At 35.3% G+C, this 16,836-nt stretch overlaps 1 protein-coding gene across 42 annotated transcripts in view; it reads right to left on the reverse strand.

Annotated features, from left to right (window-relative positions):
* Nucleotides 1-16,836, reverse strand: part of RIMS2 (regulating synaptic membrane exocytosis 2) — a 456,916-nt gene that overhangs the window by 341,438 nt on the left and 98,642 nt on the right. The window lies entirely within an intron of this gene.

Here is a 16,836-nt window from a genome sequence, read left to right on the forward strand (position 1 = left end):
TAGAAAAAAATTAATTTAAAAATCATTAAACTTTTATTCTTTTTTATTTTATTTTAGTTATCTCACTAAGAGTAAGAAACTTTAGAAAAGGTCATCTGCTGTTGCAAATAAGTAATTTTATAATTCTCAAAACATGCCCTGCTGATTTACTTCCATGGTGCTCTATATCCGATGCTTACATGAAGATGTTGGCTTCAAGAAGTGACTTCAATTTCAGAGAAGTTTTAAAGTAATTTTATAACTAAAATAACACATGTATAAGGTGGTGTTTCTCTCCACTCCACACCCACAATTTAGCTTACTCACACCACAATATGCTTACTAAATTATTAAAATTATTACATCTTCCCAGTTGTGTGATCCTGCATATAGTAATGAGATTTTTTTAATATTCTAAAATGTACTTCTTTGCAAATCTTTTGTATGTGAACACCTTAATCACATGGCAGTTCAGGAAATCAACAATAGCAACTATCTGTAAGTTAATTTCATAATAACATTCAATTATTTTGTTATATGAGAATAAATCAGAATGCAGTGAATCAAATACAACGAACCAGTCATGAATCCATTGGACCATTCAAACTGATTATTGTGTTACCCTAAAATTTGGATTGTAGATAGTATTAATTCATTGCAAGTTTCATCCTTCACTCCTTAATCTTCATATTTCTTAAGCCTTAGCTTTCTTTTCTTTTTCTTTCTCTTCCCCTTATATATTTTTGTCCAAATTCACAGACAAAATTTCACCAGTTTTACTATATATTCCTTGAATGTCTACACTCAGCCTTCAATGTAGTTATCATGTCTCCAGTTCCAATCCTACAGCAAGCTGCCTTTTTTTTCAATGGTTTAGAGTATAGGACATGCAAAGGCTTACATCAATATTCATCACTCTTTTAAATGCAGCCAGCTCCATGGAATCGCATGGAAGATGTAGTTTCTACCTCCACAATACATCTAGCTCAGTCCTCCAGGAAAGATTTCAGAAGCTGCAATCTGTATCATGCTTTCATTCTCCAGGCTGTTATCTAATAGATAATTTGGGCCATGCTCTCTCGTCAAGTCTCACAAAAAATCTTTCAATGAGAGCTTCATATAGAAGGTTACTTGGATGCAAGGTTCATACTCAAACTAAAGTCACCAACTGCCTTACTCACAGACTGTCGAGCTGGGGCAGGAAAAGGAGGCATCTCTTGCCCATTTAATGGCGGTAGTGTGTCCCACCCTAGTTAACGTCCTTATCTTTTTATAGGGTTGATATCATTTATGAGAACTCATGTCTGCTTATATCATCAAGACAGAACAAACCACCAAAGCACTGAGGACAAAAAAGGCTCCCCAACTAGCAGCTTGCTCTCTGAGGTACATTATACGTCCTTAAAGGTCAAAATTGTGTATGCTTCAGGCCTGGGCATCAAATACAAATTAAAGGACAAGACTGCTTTACCTTTGCTAATTAAGTTAGAAAGTACATGAGAAAGCACCAAAGTGAAATTTCAGAACCCAAGACAGAAGTATTTTTACTCTCTTTAATCAATAGCAATTAAAAGGCTTTAATATTTTTGCTAGGTCTGTACACAGCTGAAAGTAGTTCTGAACTTTCCATGTATGTGTCAGAGCAATGAAAGGACCAGATGTGAAACAATTGTGTAAATATTGAAATATATAAAAACTTGAATGATAATGAGATAAAATCCCCGGAAGTTCTCATTTGCTATTTTCACTTCTTTTAGTAGATGCTAAAATAGCACAAAAACTAGATACTACAGTCAAAACACTTGGTCAATTTTTTCCTCGGCTGACACGTCATAATTTTGTCCCCACAAAATGGACTACAGGAGGACCAATATTATTCTCTTGTACCCAAAAAAATAAGAGTTCCCTTTGAATTAATATGATTTCCTATCACCTCCTCTGAAAGTAGAATCACAAAGAGTAGTCCTGACCTAAGCTGATTCCAGAAAAATTTATTTAGGGTATTTCAAATTGAAAAAAAATCAAACACATGGCATTTAAAATAGATTTATGAATTTTGCAGATTTTTTTTCTGCATTTCTGAGAGTGTTTAATGATAATTAACACCTCTGATAAAACCTTATTTCCAACATAACTTCAACATACAAGATTTCATAGTGTTAACCCTAACATAATTTTAGCTTCAAATAGCTACACACAGTGAGAAGAATGGGAACTGTCACACAGAGAGAAATGTTTGCGCTTTCAGCGAGCACAAAACTTACAAGCCCTCAAACAGTACTGGGGAAAATTGCCTTCCCCATCTTATAGCAGCATATAGAAGCATTCTTGAAATTTAAAGAATACTGGTAATTTACAGCACAGATCGCTCTATTAAATGACAGACACACTTGTAAGATGGTGTCATAAAAGCGCAGACGGGAAGGTGGCGTGTTCCTGGACAGGATTTCTCCTTCTGCCCCCAGGTGCCTGGGACACAGTGCTCACACACACGCAGAGCAGGTCTGTCCCTGCCAAGTCCCTGCCGGGACAGCGACAGCGACAGCAGCGCTGCGGAGAAGCGAAGACCCCACGAGTGCGCTGCATGCTCAATACACCTTCCTAAAAACAACCATGAGCGCATTTTGTACGCAAAAATCAGTGTCGCAATTTGTGGGTGTCAATCCTCCAGAAGACAATACTGCCAATTTGAAAAGGAAAATACGGGGGAACAAATCTCCTCTCCAACGTGAAGTACGAGCTCAAAACTAGAATCCCAGGTGCTGGCGGCAGTGGATCGGGATGCGCCTGTCCATAGGAAAGGCTGAAACACCACCTAGTGCATACAACAGGCATTGCTGAAGTTCGGCTCAAATCAACTCCTCATCCTTGAAAAGAACATACCAAACATACCTGACATTTTCACATTACCCTTTATATCCATTTTTTCGAAGAATAATTTCTTTTTTTTTGAATACAACATTGAAAAGAAGTATTTCAAATTTGGATTAGACAGATTTATCTTAAATCTTCCATCTGTTTTCCACTCTTGAAGGTTAGTTCTATACAGTGAACTAGTAAGTTCTAACTCATTTTTGATTTCTTCACTATTTTTGGCAAGATTATTCATAATATGCTCCCACTTCTAACCCTGATCAGAAGCTTTCATCACATATTTTTAGCACTTATTTTTACGTGGGCCCATAAAACAAATTCTGCGAAACCTACAGTAACCAATCACTCCACATCTAATATCAGAAATAAATAATGCACAAAAAAATCACTTCTTTGTATTGTTCTAAAAAAAAAAAAAAACTTAGATAAAATTCAAAACGTATTTGACATACACCTTTAAATTAAATAAATGGGAAATATATATATCAAGAAATTACATCTACAGATATTTCACATGAAAACAAAACACAATGTACTAAAAGGATACAGTATGCCATTAATTTTAGTATTTTCAGATAGATCATGTGAAAAGACAGCTACCTTAAAAAACACCATTCACCATTCCTGTAAGTATAGTTATAGACGGTCTAACACTAAATCTTGAGAAGAAACCGGAAACCTTATTTTATTTAAGATTAGATTAAAAGGCTCAGTATATTTGATTATGATTAAAAGCTTGAGTTTGATAGCTTTGACACTACAGCCTAAGAAATAATTACACCAAATCCTCATCAGCCTTTAGAACATTGCTTCGAATTGCAGGTGTGCTGAGGTGAAAAATTGTACTGGAAAGCTTCCATAGCATTTCATCAAATCGATTAGAGTTCACCTGCTTGGCAGAAGCATCTAATATATATTAGCATTATAATAACTGCTGTGTTTGCTGCTAGGAATCTTAAGCAAATTTTATATGTTTTTGTTTGGGTTTTGGCTCTCATCTTTCATGTAGGATACAATTCTTTAAAAATTATACAAGGTAACAAGACTACACTGAAAGGAAGAAGGAAACAAAAGGAAGAGTAGAAAAACTCTCCTTGGGTCATCAAAGTAACTAATTATGATTAGAAACACATTACTGTTAGTCCTTCCCCCCCCCCCCCCAACTTTTCACCAGTACAAAACTTCATTACATCATGGAGCAGTGCAATATTTGAAGCCACCCTGTACTAAGGAAGTTGCTTCAGGGACGTAGTAGATCTTTCCATTAATCACTGTGTTGATGACAGGATGGAAGGGACCTCTGGAGATCGTCCAGTCCAACCCCTCTGCAAAGGCAGGGTCAGCTGGAGCAGGGGGCACAGAAACATGTCCAGGTGGGTTTGAATGTGTCCAGAGAGGGAGCGACATCCCTGGGCAGCCTGTTCCAGTGCCCTGCCACCCTCAATGTTAACAAGTTCTTCCTCATGTTGAGGTGGAACTTCCTGCATCTTAGTTTGTGGTCGTTGCTCCTAATCCTGTCAGGGACACCACCCAAAAGAGTTCACATGCCAGTGTGGAATAGACACTGCCAAACCAGCACTGGCACAAAGTACCATGAGTCACCTTCCTCTGTGCAGCCACAGAAACTACAACTTGCTGTAGCAAATCTGTGCATCTTCAGGGAATATAGACCCAGGATCAGTAAGGGTCAATGGTATCTTCCTTACTTCTAGTCCCTGTTTCTGCTAATCTTTCTTGATTTTGCCTACTTGAACATCATCTCCCCAGAAAATGAGATGGAATAGCTTTTCTGGTTATTGGGGTTTTTTTTTCAGAATACATTAAGATCTCTCAAAATTTCCCAGTAAAATAACAACATTATTAGTTGTCCCGGTCAGAAGTAAGACTTTTTAGTACCCTACTTATTACTTAGAATTCAATCTTCCCCAAATCAGACTAGAAGACTTCTAAAAGTTAGCTAAAACATAAAATCTTATCTACTTGGTTCTATACACTACCAAAAAATGTCTCATGTTTGCACTAAAAAACAGTAATTGCGTTTTCCTCTCCCCATCTGAAGTCTATGTTCTCTCTTACAGCCAAGAGTACTGATTTCCACTACTGGTGAGGGAAAATTTGTGCTATTTTCTACACGTGTTCCCTTTAAAAATTTCTGGGTTAATATTCCTTTTTAATGAAAGAGTATATGACTGTGGAAGATTTATATATAGCATGCGCTATCCATAGCCAACATTCATATTTTTGGAAAACACAGAGGCTTTTGCAATGTCTGTACAATTTCTCTATAGAGACATAATTCTAGAGGTTTGGATTCAGAATACAGATGCATCTTTTGCAGCTACTAAGATCTATTTTAAAGATATCAAATCATTATTTTGGAGTGAATCAAATAAATCTTTATGCTCATACATTGTAAGCAGCAGAATCTGGTTATAATTTTAATGAAACAGGAAGTCATCCATTTCATTTTACTGTTCTGACTGTACAGACAAGTCCCTTTTTCATTTCCTTCTGTTACATTAATGCATTTAGTCAGTGAAGTACATTACACAAACAAAGTTAATCTTGGAATATGCGATTTTTATAAAAGTTGATAAAGATTATCTATTTTTTCAGTATTTTGTTATACCACTAGTCTGTGCTATGGTACTGACGTTCACTTTCATGTTACAATCAGTTCAACTGAATGCCAAAACTACTATAATGTTTATTTGTTTTATATGTGTAAAGACAAACAGATTATCTGTCCCCCAAAATTGTATTAAATATCACAAGAATTCCAATACCAGCCAAGAAAAGTGTAAAAGTTTATAATACAGGTATGAGGCAAATGACTTTATACATATTTTAAGGGATATGTGTATTTGCACTACAAAACTTCTTTGTACTGGGGGAGTGATTATATTTGCTCTTGACTTTGTAGTGAATGGATTCATCATGTATGAAAAGTAATAATGTCCATAAACAACCAAGTCAGAGTGAAATAAGCATATCACTTCTTGTGCATGCATGTGATACAGCATATATTTACATGACACTATCTTTCAAGCAGAAGAAAAAATTATGTGGCTACCATTTTTAAAAGGAACACTCTTTTGTACTAATGGTGCCTTATCCTAATGGGCAGTGTATCTATTTTGTATTACTCTTTTACTATCCCTAAGACATATACTAGCAATTTTACTCATACCGTTTTTTCAACCCCTCTGCGTGCACAGTAGGACTAGAAAGTGTTAGTTACAACACAAATCTAGCTGGGTTAATATAAGCCAAAGCACATCCTTCCTATAATATATGGTATAAAAACAAGTTCATGTATAAAATATCTGATATTCTTCAAGATCTGTAGAGGCAATCATTTGGTATTTTTCATTATTTACAGGCACAACTCAAAGTGTCCAGTCCATGCCAATGAAGACAGTGCTTAATTCCTACACAGTGCCATATTGACCATACTTAGCTCCTTCATGAGCTTTCATGCTTTCATAAAGAAATAGAATGGTGTACAGACTTCCAGTGAGAAAATGGCTACTGCGACACTGGGTGTGCTTTGGACATAGTACAAACTGGTCAGTATTAAATATTACCAAATACAGCTGCACTGCTTCCAACATGAACCTGCATGGAACACCAGAAGGCCGTGAGGGTTTATTAAATAAATGCACTGGGTTCAGCATAAAATAAACCTGCTTTAAGTGAACACAGTTTACAACGTGGTTCACAAAGGATGTCTTTAACCTTGGAATTTTGAATAATTACTTAATATACTGAGAATGTACATTTGGCCAAGCTACACATTTACCAGATTTTCAGATTTGTAGCAGTCTCAGAAAAGCAAAAGAATTGAGCACTAAGTTCCTGCACTTTTCTTTGGAAACTTAAGCTCATTAAGTATACTGATTAGGAAGAAACCTCATGAATTGTTTCCGGCTGCCTGCTGTTTCAAAGAAAATATTGTTTAAAAAAAAATTCATAATATAATAAACTTTCTTAAAATTAACTATAAATGAGCCCAAAATCTGTCAAAATGCCTTTCCAAGTCCTACAACTACAATGGAAAGAATGCCTTTTAATTTCCAGTGCTTATACATTCCAAACTAGTTTATTGCTATTTATTCTTGTACCAGTATTGTCATTAAGTGTAAATAGCTCCGTTCTCCCCTCAGTGTCTGCTGCCTGATGTTTTCATGGTGACCATACCCTAGCTGCTTTCATTTTTCAAGGCCAAAGAGATTTTGCTCTTTGAGACTATGCCTATACTAGCAAGACATAACCCTGTCACAGGGCCAGGTGCTGGCCCAGGATTGCTTGCTAATTCTTATTCTTCCTGGCACAGTCAGGCCTTTGCTAAGCAGCATCTCCCAGACAATGCCAGCACACAGCGCAGGAGAACAGCACGGAGCAAAGGCTGCTCCGAATAAGCAGCTTGGACTCAGTTACCCTGCTATGGAAAGCAGAATTCAGGACTGTTGAACAAGACTGAGCCACACAGGAGTCCCTGGCCTGCAGTTGAGAGAAGAAAGCCCTCTTAGTTCTTAAACTCCTGATTCTACACTTAGTGGTATTTTATCACACTCATTTTCACCACAGGAGTTCAGAAGGTCACCTGGTTCTCTCTTGTGCAGTATCCCATTGCTCCCCTGTGCTGATAAGGATCCAACTTTGTGTAACCAATGTATTTAATTACAACGTTCTTGCTCTCTCTGCCAAGGCCACTAGTGAAAATATTAAAGGTCTTCCCCAGTACTAAGGCTTGAGGAACTCATCTAGGAAGTTTATTACAGCTTTACCCTCTATTTCAATTAATCCTCATTGTTTCAGTTTAATCAGTAATTTCTGTTGGTCTACTATAATTTAAGCTTCTGCAAAGAAGTTATGGGCTTTTTACACTAATCCTTTGCCATCCCTGAACAAAAAAAAAAAAGTTACTTGAATCCCTCTGTCCAATTGGTTTTGTCTACTTGATCCCTCTGTTCCTCAAAAAATAATTTTCTCTGTAAAGACTGTTGTTAGAGCAACTTAGGTCATAGATAAGAAATTTGTGATGGAGAAAAGACAAATTTTTCGTAGAAAATGCAAATAGGCAGCTATGGTTGCAATAGGGAAATAAAAATAGGCATTAGAATTACTAATTTAGAGGTTTTCTAACCAAGTCAATGACATTAACAGCTTTTACACAAATATTGAATGTCTGAAAATATTAAGGGTTTTTAAAATAAAATCTTATTACAATATTTTATTAAATATTTTAATAAAAAATAATTATTAGGAGCTATTACTATAATAAATATTTGTTTGCCATCAAATTTGGGACATAGTAGAAACAATCCAAATGACACTTCCAAGTAGTTTTATTTTACCAAGACTTTTACTCTCAAAGGCAATGTTAAATAATATTCATGAAGTGATTTCATTTTGAGACTTTTGTTTCCTAAAAGTCTCAATTAGAGTTATTTATGCCTCTTTGTGTTCAAAAATCCATCCCGATGTCACATCTTCATTAAGGGACCAGTTAATAAAAATAACAAGTGACCTACAATCCAGAGGTGCCGAGCATATTCATTAATTAACACCTGTAAACTGTCTGAAGATGAATGGCACAACGTGTTCACAAGTTATTTATAAATATAAGACACAATATTAACATCAACAAGGGCCAAAAGGGAGGAAATATGACATAAGCCTGGGGTCTCTATGGAGATGGCACTAAATTGAAATCAACAGAATTATACCATTTACATCATCTGTGTCATCATTCATTACTGAAATTGTCTGAGAAAAATGAAAGATCCAACTCTAATGAAATGTAACATAATGGTAATAGAAAAATTGAGATGCTTATCATGTAGTTACTGCTGTATTGAATCCCATATAAACATTCTTCAACTTTACATGAACTTGCTCCCTGGGCTCTAACAAAGGAGTCACAGCAGCACAGTTCTCAGAAAAAATGTAAAACATATAGAATCATAGAATATGTTGAGTTGGAAGGGATCCATAAGGATCATGGACTCCAACTCCCTGCTCCTCAAAGGACTGCCTACAACTGAACCATATCACTGAGAGCATTATCCAGATGCTCCTGGAACAGGCTTGGTGCCACGTCCGATGCTCTGGAGTGACTGTTTCACTGACCATCCAGCCTCTGGGTGAAGAACTATTTCCTGATGTCCAATCTGAAGCTCCCCAGACCACCTCCTTATGCCTGTGAGGAAGCTGTAGACTGCAATGAGGTCACCCCTCTGCCTTCTCTTCTCCAACCAGGACAAACCAAGTGACCTCAACCACTACTCATAAGTCTTGCCCTTGAGAATTTCCACCACTTTAATCTCCTTCCCTTGAACTCACTCTAATAGTCTGATGTCCTTTGTATAGTGTGGTACCCCAAACTGCACACAGCACTCAGTGAAGCCACACCAACTCATGCTATGGTGGGACAATCACCTCCCTCCACCATCCTCGATGCTATGATATCCAGCCTAGAAACCTACACTGAGTTGCAAAATGCAATAGATGCAGCCATAATTAACCCTGACAGAACAGTAAGAAAATTTAACATTAAAAAAAAAAAAAAACAGAAAAGTATGTCAGTAAGTTTGTTTCATGAATTTCAAAACATGGACTAAGGGTAAAAAAGCAACAGACTCAATGACACCTTACACAGTCACGTACATAAGCCTATCAATATGCTGGAGAGAGCAATTATAATTTATGAAAGGAAAAAATGAACAATGAAATAAAGCTCTGTCCTTTTTTTTTCATTTTTAAATCCAATGTCAAATAGTCCCCTTTGTCAGGAAGCAAATACGGTTAACTGCCTATTCTTCTGCTTCATGTATATTGACATGGTTATGTACTTCCATAATTATTTCTTACTTTAAAATAGCTACAAAGTCCACATATGCAAGTTCTGCTACTTCAGCAGTTGAATGAATGAAGGTGAATGCTTCCTCTTCTCTGCTAGTATAAATTAGCAGGCTTTGAAAGTGTTTTTAGTGAAAATTGTCTCTTTCCCTAAACTAAGTTCTATTTCAAATTCACTCAGAAAAATTTTATCAATGGTTTAATGACTATTTCCTGATTCATAGTTCTTTTGTATCATTCCATCTTGCAGAAAAAGTTAAATATATAATGACAGAACTCTTCAGGTACATATTCTGTGTATGTGAACTGACAGTCCAAAGCAGTCATACTTTAATAAGTCCTTCATGTTCTTCCAAACTCTTAATATGAGATTCCAGATGAAGCAAGAACAGCAAACAAGTCATGGCCAAAGTGTCTTGAAGAACATCAATAACTGAATTTCTCTTCAAAAAAGAACCTGCACTACAATTTCAATTTGCAGCTAACAACTAATTAGTAAACTTCAAAGAATATTATAAGAATTATAAGAAGAATTTTGTCCTGAAAAACTTTGCATCAGTATTTGAAGCACTCACAAGAATAAAAGGCTTTCTAGAAGTATACCCTGGAAACTATGTCTGTGCCTTGGAAAGGACATGGAATTTGCCTAAAAAAGAGCACGTAGTTTATTGGTAATTCTTTCTAAATAGGCTGTGTAGTTTTACATTCCAACTCATAGCTGGAAACGCCTATCAATGTACCCTGCTAAACCACTGAATCGTAGTATTGATACCCCTCCATGCGGCTTTTGCCTCTCCTTTCATTTTTTCAATATTCACTACAGACAATGTTGAAGGAAGCAAGCCAGCGCTGTGAAGACACCACATGCAGCCTATATAAATGGGCTAGACTAAATGTTTGAGGCTTTAGAAAGAAAAGTGGTTAAACAGGCACTTTTGTTGAGAATATATCCTGACACAATGGTTACTTTATGAAAGAATTTAAATCTTCTCAGAAGGTGATGTTATAGGTGTTTTAATTCTCAGTTCTGGACAAGACTTAACCCACACTTAAGTTGACGGACAGTGAAGATGGTGCTCTGTTTCCCTCTCATAAAGCCCTCCTTTTCTTCCCTAACCACCAAGTGTAAGTTGTAACTGGTGGCATGTTCCCCTTGGAGCAAGGGCGTTCACAGCAGCAGCCCCTCAGTGGACTTGGGGCATGAACAAACCCTTATCTATGCCTGTATCAGAATCCCATTCACAATACTAAATACATCTATAGCAGTTTTTTAAGCTTATGGTACAATAAAATTGAAAAAGTCTAATGTTCTAGGATCGCAGCTATTTTATTTCAGTCCTTTATAAATAGCCAGTTAAGATAAACAGATGAATAAGCTATAAAGCAGAAACAATCATATTAACCTAGAAGACTCTGGAAACATGAATTATGATAAAAAAAAAAATCTTTTGCAACATGGTCAATATAAATAAAGCAATTTCTCTTAAATAAAATATAGCTTTTAAGACATTTTTAATGAGTCCTTGAGATTAATGTTTGAATCTACAGGCCAAATTTTTAGCTAATTTTCACTTTTTGCTATACAACAGTGTTAAGAACAATGTAAATAATTACTCTCCTCCCAAGTTACTGAGGTCAGACGTTCACTACATGGCAAGTTTTCTTTGGCCACAGAAAATGATGTCAATAAAAAACAGAAGTCAAAAAGGATTAGATAAAACTAAAAAATAATTTGAAGGAAAGTAGGAGGAATTTGCTTCACAACTACAGAACAAAACCAATTTGTTAAAAAATAGATACTCATCATGGTGTTACAATCTAAACACTAATATTGAATGCAAAGACACTAGGCAATTGCATACATTGGAGAAATAGGCATTTGAACTCTAACTTCAGTGTAGAAGTTGAACTATTATAATCTCTTAGAAAGATCCCATACTTCACCTACCTGAAACGGTAAGAAATCCAAATCGTTAACATCAATAAATATCATATTTCTTAATCACATGACTAAGTATCTGAGAGCAAGAACACCTTAATTAAACAGGTCATGACTCTGAAGTTATGTAGCAATTACACTGAAAGATGAACAGGTGAAATGAACACTAGTGATTAACACTGACCAACTTTAAACATTTAAAGATAAATGGGAGGTACATGCATACATAGTAAAAAAAATTACAGAGATTCCCACTTAATAAAGATACATCTGGAATTCCATCAGCATTAAAACATTGTAGGGATCTATTTTGTGAAAGCATATTATCCCTCATATGAAACAGAAATCCTTTCAATATGTATTTAGTGTACAAACCATTTGTATTTTGTTTCTTGCAGATCTAAAATGCTAAGAAGGGCTTGTGAACTACATGAAACCAATTCTCAAAAAGTCACAAACAGTATAACACACATAAATTGATCAAAATTGAATTAGCTACCTGAAATCCACACTATTCTGTAGATCTTCTTGATGCTGAATGAAGACATCTTTACAATAATTCAACCAAAGAAGTTTTAATTTTGAAAACCCTGTTTATAGTTCATAGGTGACATACTGTTTAAACATAGGATTTTCCACATTTATTTAAATTTTCCCTTAAATGCACCAAATTTCAACATCTGCTAAAACTGTCTAAATATATAAATGCTCTCACACTGAGCTGAATAACTGTCTTGCCTGTGCATTCAATATTTCATATATCAACAGATGCTAGCCACGCAAATTCTTTTTTTCACACAGCAGGTCAAAAGAGCAAACAGATATTAACCCAGATGCAAGGCCTTTTTCGTTTAATCCTCAACCTACCACTAAACTGTTCCTTGAAGACACCAGCTAAATAAAGCTCTAAGTAAACAGCTGAGGGGGAAAAAGCCACCTTGGGAGGTTTGCCGCTTTACTCTATTACTAGCAATGTCTTCATTATTTATATATATAGGCACTGGTTTCCAGCCACTGAAGCTGAACCTAGATAATTAAACATTTATAGCATCCCCTGCTCTGCCATAATGTCTAACTGTGTCCAAAGAGGCCTAGGTGTGCTGTTACACACCTGGGACTGAAATGAGGAATTTGCTGAGCTACCTTTGATAAAGGTCTACACCTGGAACTTAATAGCACATGGTAATGTTTCTGAATATTGCAACAGGTGCAAATAAAACTTACTGCTCAGGAACTGTTTCATCTTCTGGTTCCAGAATTGCTATTTGTAGCTGCTCTTGCTCTATTAATTTGAGCATAAGTGAAAATTTTTTGACGTGCTATAGTTTTTATCGTTATAGAAATGTTCCAGCAATGATCCATACATGTTTTAAGACAAGACTATTTTAGGATAGCATGAAGAAGAATTTAAATGGAAAACTAATCTATTTTGAATAATTTGAACTTGAATTATAAATTTCTAGTGCTATCACAATTGGAAAAATAGCTAGCAAAACAAAAACTGGTCACTCTAATTTCACTCTAAATCACCTCTTGGGCTTTTCAGAAATTCAGTACCGTCTAAAACCAAACCAGCTACCTCTAATTTCTGTACTGTAAAATTATACCACTGCAGTGTATATGTTAAGGACAAGGTTTATAGGAAGATCTAGTGTCTTTTACACTGACTGTTGTGGGTGAAAAAATTATAAAAACTTTTGGGCATATAAACCCTTGCTCATCTAATACAGAAGTACAAATATGACTGTAAAAAAAATTTCAGACTCACTTTCATAGTCAGTTTTCTGCATGTTCTTAAGCAGAGAGACATAGAGACATATCTGAGAGTGTTCTTTAAGCACAGAACATAGATAACAAAAGAAAAGTCTCCTTACATGGTTCTAAACCCCCATGTAGCCATTGGATTGAAACAGCTAAGACCATTTTGAAGCTGCGTCATGTGAAGAAGTTGTTATATTTTTATTTTCCAATTAAATTTCAAACAGAAGTTAGAAAAGGAGATTGGCAAGTGGTCAGCTCCCCTTCCCTTGAACACTGTGGAGGGTAAGCCAATGATCTGTGCATGAGAAAATACACCAATGGACATTGCAGTGAAGGGAAATAAAAAAAAAAGAAAAGAAGAAAAGAAAAGAAAAGAAAAGAAAAGAAAAGAAAAGAAAAGAAAAGAAAAGAAAAGAAAAGAAAAGAAAAGAAAAGAAAAGAAAAGAAAAGAAAAGAAAAGAAAAGAAAAGAAAAGAAAAGAAAAGAAAAGAAAAGAAAAGAAAAGAAAAGAAAAGAAAAGAAAAGAGAAAAGAAAAGAGAAAAGAAAAAAGAAAAGGAAAAGGAAAAGGAAAATAAAAAGGAAAAGGAAAAGGAAAAGGAAAAGAAAAAGAAAAAGAAAAAGAAAAAAAAAAAGAAAAAAAAAAAAAAAAAGAAGGAAAAAAAAGTCTCCCAACATCTCCAGCAACTCAAAGAAGTTCACATAAAGTTGGACTATGGACTACAATGCAGTGTAATCTACCTGTTCTTTGGCTGTGATGACCAGCTGACAGTGTATTTTGGTATGACAGTAAGGCCCTAAAAGTTAACAACACATGAGATCTAATTTAGAGAAAACATTTTTATGCCAATTTAACCACTAGCAGGAGGTATATACTACATATAGTCTTCACCAGGATTTCAGGCAAGTTTAAGTCTGCTACTTGCAGATTTAAAAACTTATGTATACTGACTACATTCTATCATGTCACATCACGACAGCCTTGAAAACACTGAAAATAAAGTTGGGCAACATATTTTGAGTTGAGGATGTGACTTGATTGCAGGATAATTTTGACAGGCAAAAAAGAGCAACCTAGTATTGACATATGTTTGGCAATCCAATTTCAAGTTTGGTCACCTTCTGCTACTGGATGTGCTTTCTGTTGCTGATCAAGATAAAAAGAGTGCAGTCTGAATGCACTAAGATAAAGGAGAGCAGCTTAGACAAATGGATATGTGAGAAACAGGATCAGAGAACAGGCTTGGACAAGTGGCCCAAGTGGATTCAAGAAGATCTAAGTTGCCAGTTCTCTGAATGACTTTTAGAGATCCCAACCTGAAAGACAATACTCAAGAGCTGAAGAAATTCATTAAGCTTCCCACAGCAAAGAGTTATCTCAGAAAACAATCCTATATAATAGCTGGTACAGGAGACCTTTTTCAGAAGTATTCTATGTATAGGAAATAGTCAATTGTTTTTGCAAGTGTCTTTCTAAAAAAAGGATTTTATCCAGATTTCAGTGATCTGGAAATTACCATATTTCTTTGTTTTTAAAAAAAAAAAAAAAAAAAAAAAAAAAAACCGCAAAGCATATACAGGCCATGAAAATCTTAATGAGACTCTGAGTGTGTTTATTCTTAACACACAAAGTCAGCTTGAGTCAAGTGTCAAGAACAGGATAAGATTTTCCCCAGATATTTTTCAACGGCAAGAAGACAGAGGTAGGAGAAGCAACCTATGGCTTCTGCAAATATTTCTCACATCTGTTCAATTACAGATCAGAAAGCTGTCGGGTGCTGTGGAGGTACAGACCTTCAACACTGATGGTTTAGAAATAATAGGGAACTTGGTAGGACTCAGGACATTTTCAGAACGGCAGAAGTAAAGCGACAAAATCTCTTTCTCTTTTTTAACTGTGAAATTTTCACAAAAAGTGACAGAAAACATTATCAACACCTAGGTCTCTCCTGACTGGAATAACAATGTTGATTACTTTGGAACATGGTGAAGAAAAACTAGGGAATAAGAAGTTCTAACTGCTGTAAGATAAAAGGATGGAGAATAATGCCCTATGATAAATGCTTTTTATCTTTTCTACTGTAATTTTATATAGAATTGTTTTAGAAAAAATTCTTAGGACTAGTAGAGGTTTCCGAATAGATTTTTAAAGATAAGCCGTTTGTCTCTGTCTTAAGTATTTCAAAATTAATAACATTAGAAAGATAGAAGACTTACTTCAAAGAAAATGTCAAACATTTTATTTCCTTGTATAGGAAATAAAGACAGAACAAAAAGTAAGTTCCCTTGCATTCCTCCTCAGGTCTATCCTGTACAAAATTATAAACAGTTTTGGTAAAGGCTTTGATCTGTATCAATTTAAAACAGATTCCCTAAAAACAAGCTCCTGAATCCACTGAAAGAGATGAATGATCTGAAAAAGTATCAGAAGCTCTGAGAACCATGTCACTGCTGACTTCACGTCATGACAAAAGTTATCACTTGAAAACAAACACCTAACAAATATGAACTGATGTATCTAAACCTCAAATGTCCATAACAAAACACTCCATTGGAATTTTATCAGCTTTAAAAAGCCAGACAATGACCAGCAAAGTGAAGCAACCACATTTTCTCCTGTCAGTTCTTTCCAAAAATGTATTAGGTTACTTATTTGTTGTCTCCAAAGTATCAGTGGTTACTTTAAAGTCATAGTCTCCAAGCAAAGGCACAAAATATATAATTTCATTTAAATTCAGGATAACACTCAGTAAAAATTTTAAAATTCTACTACTTTTTCATTTCCTACTATTTAAAGTGAAGATATAGTTTTGCCCAAAGTGTATTACACTTCCTAGTTCCTCATTAGTTTAATCACACTTTCCACAATTTTCAGTGATATAGTCACAACATTTCACTATTCTAGCTAATGATCTTGCTCATTTCAATAAAGTTATTTGATTAGGAATATAATTGTCAAAATCTAAGTAAAAGGGAGATGATCCTGTGTATCTTTATTTTTTTAAATCAACTTTATTTTTTTCAGCCTTAATTGGCTGAAAATTGGCTTAATTGGCTGGTTTCTCAAAAAATCTCTACCTCATAGTCACATTTTGACTGGAAACTAGTGACAGAAATGAAGGAAATCTTTTAAAATGTACATTTGTTTCTTAAAGAAAAACCATCCAGAAGTTGGAAAAAATTCACACTATTTTTCAATTTTAAAACGTCAACTGCTTTCTCCTCAGACATGATCTAACACTTTTAATCTCAATTTATTCCTTTCTGGCACACTGGGGTCTCAATTTTTTAAAACTACGATTTTATACACCTGACTAATGAAGGACTGAGACATTCAGGAGTCATTCCCATGTTCTGGGAGGGGAAGAGGCACAGTGAGCTGTAGACTCTGAAGTGATATTAATATCATAGAACTGTAGAA

Source organism: Hirundo rustica, chromosome 1 (assembly GCF_015227805.2).
Source record: "Hirundo rustica isolate bHirRus1 chromosome 1, bHirRus1.pri.v3, whole genome shotgun sequence".
Taxonomy (NCBI): Eukaryota; Metazoa; Chordata; class Aves; order Passeriformes; family Hirundinidae; genus Hirundo; species Hirundo rustica.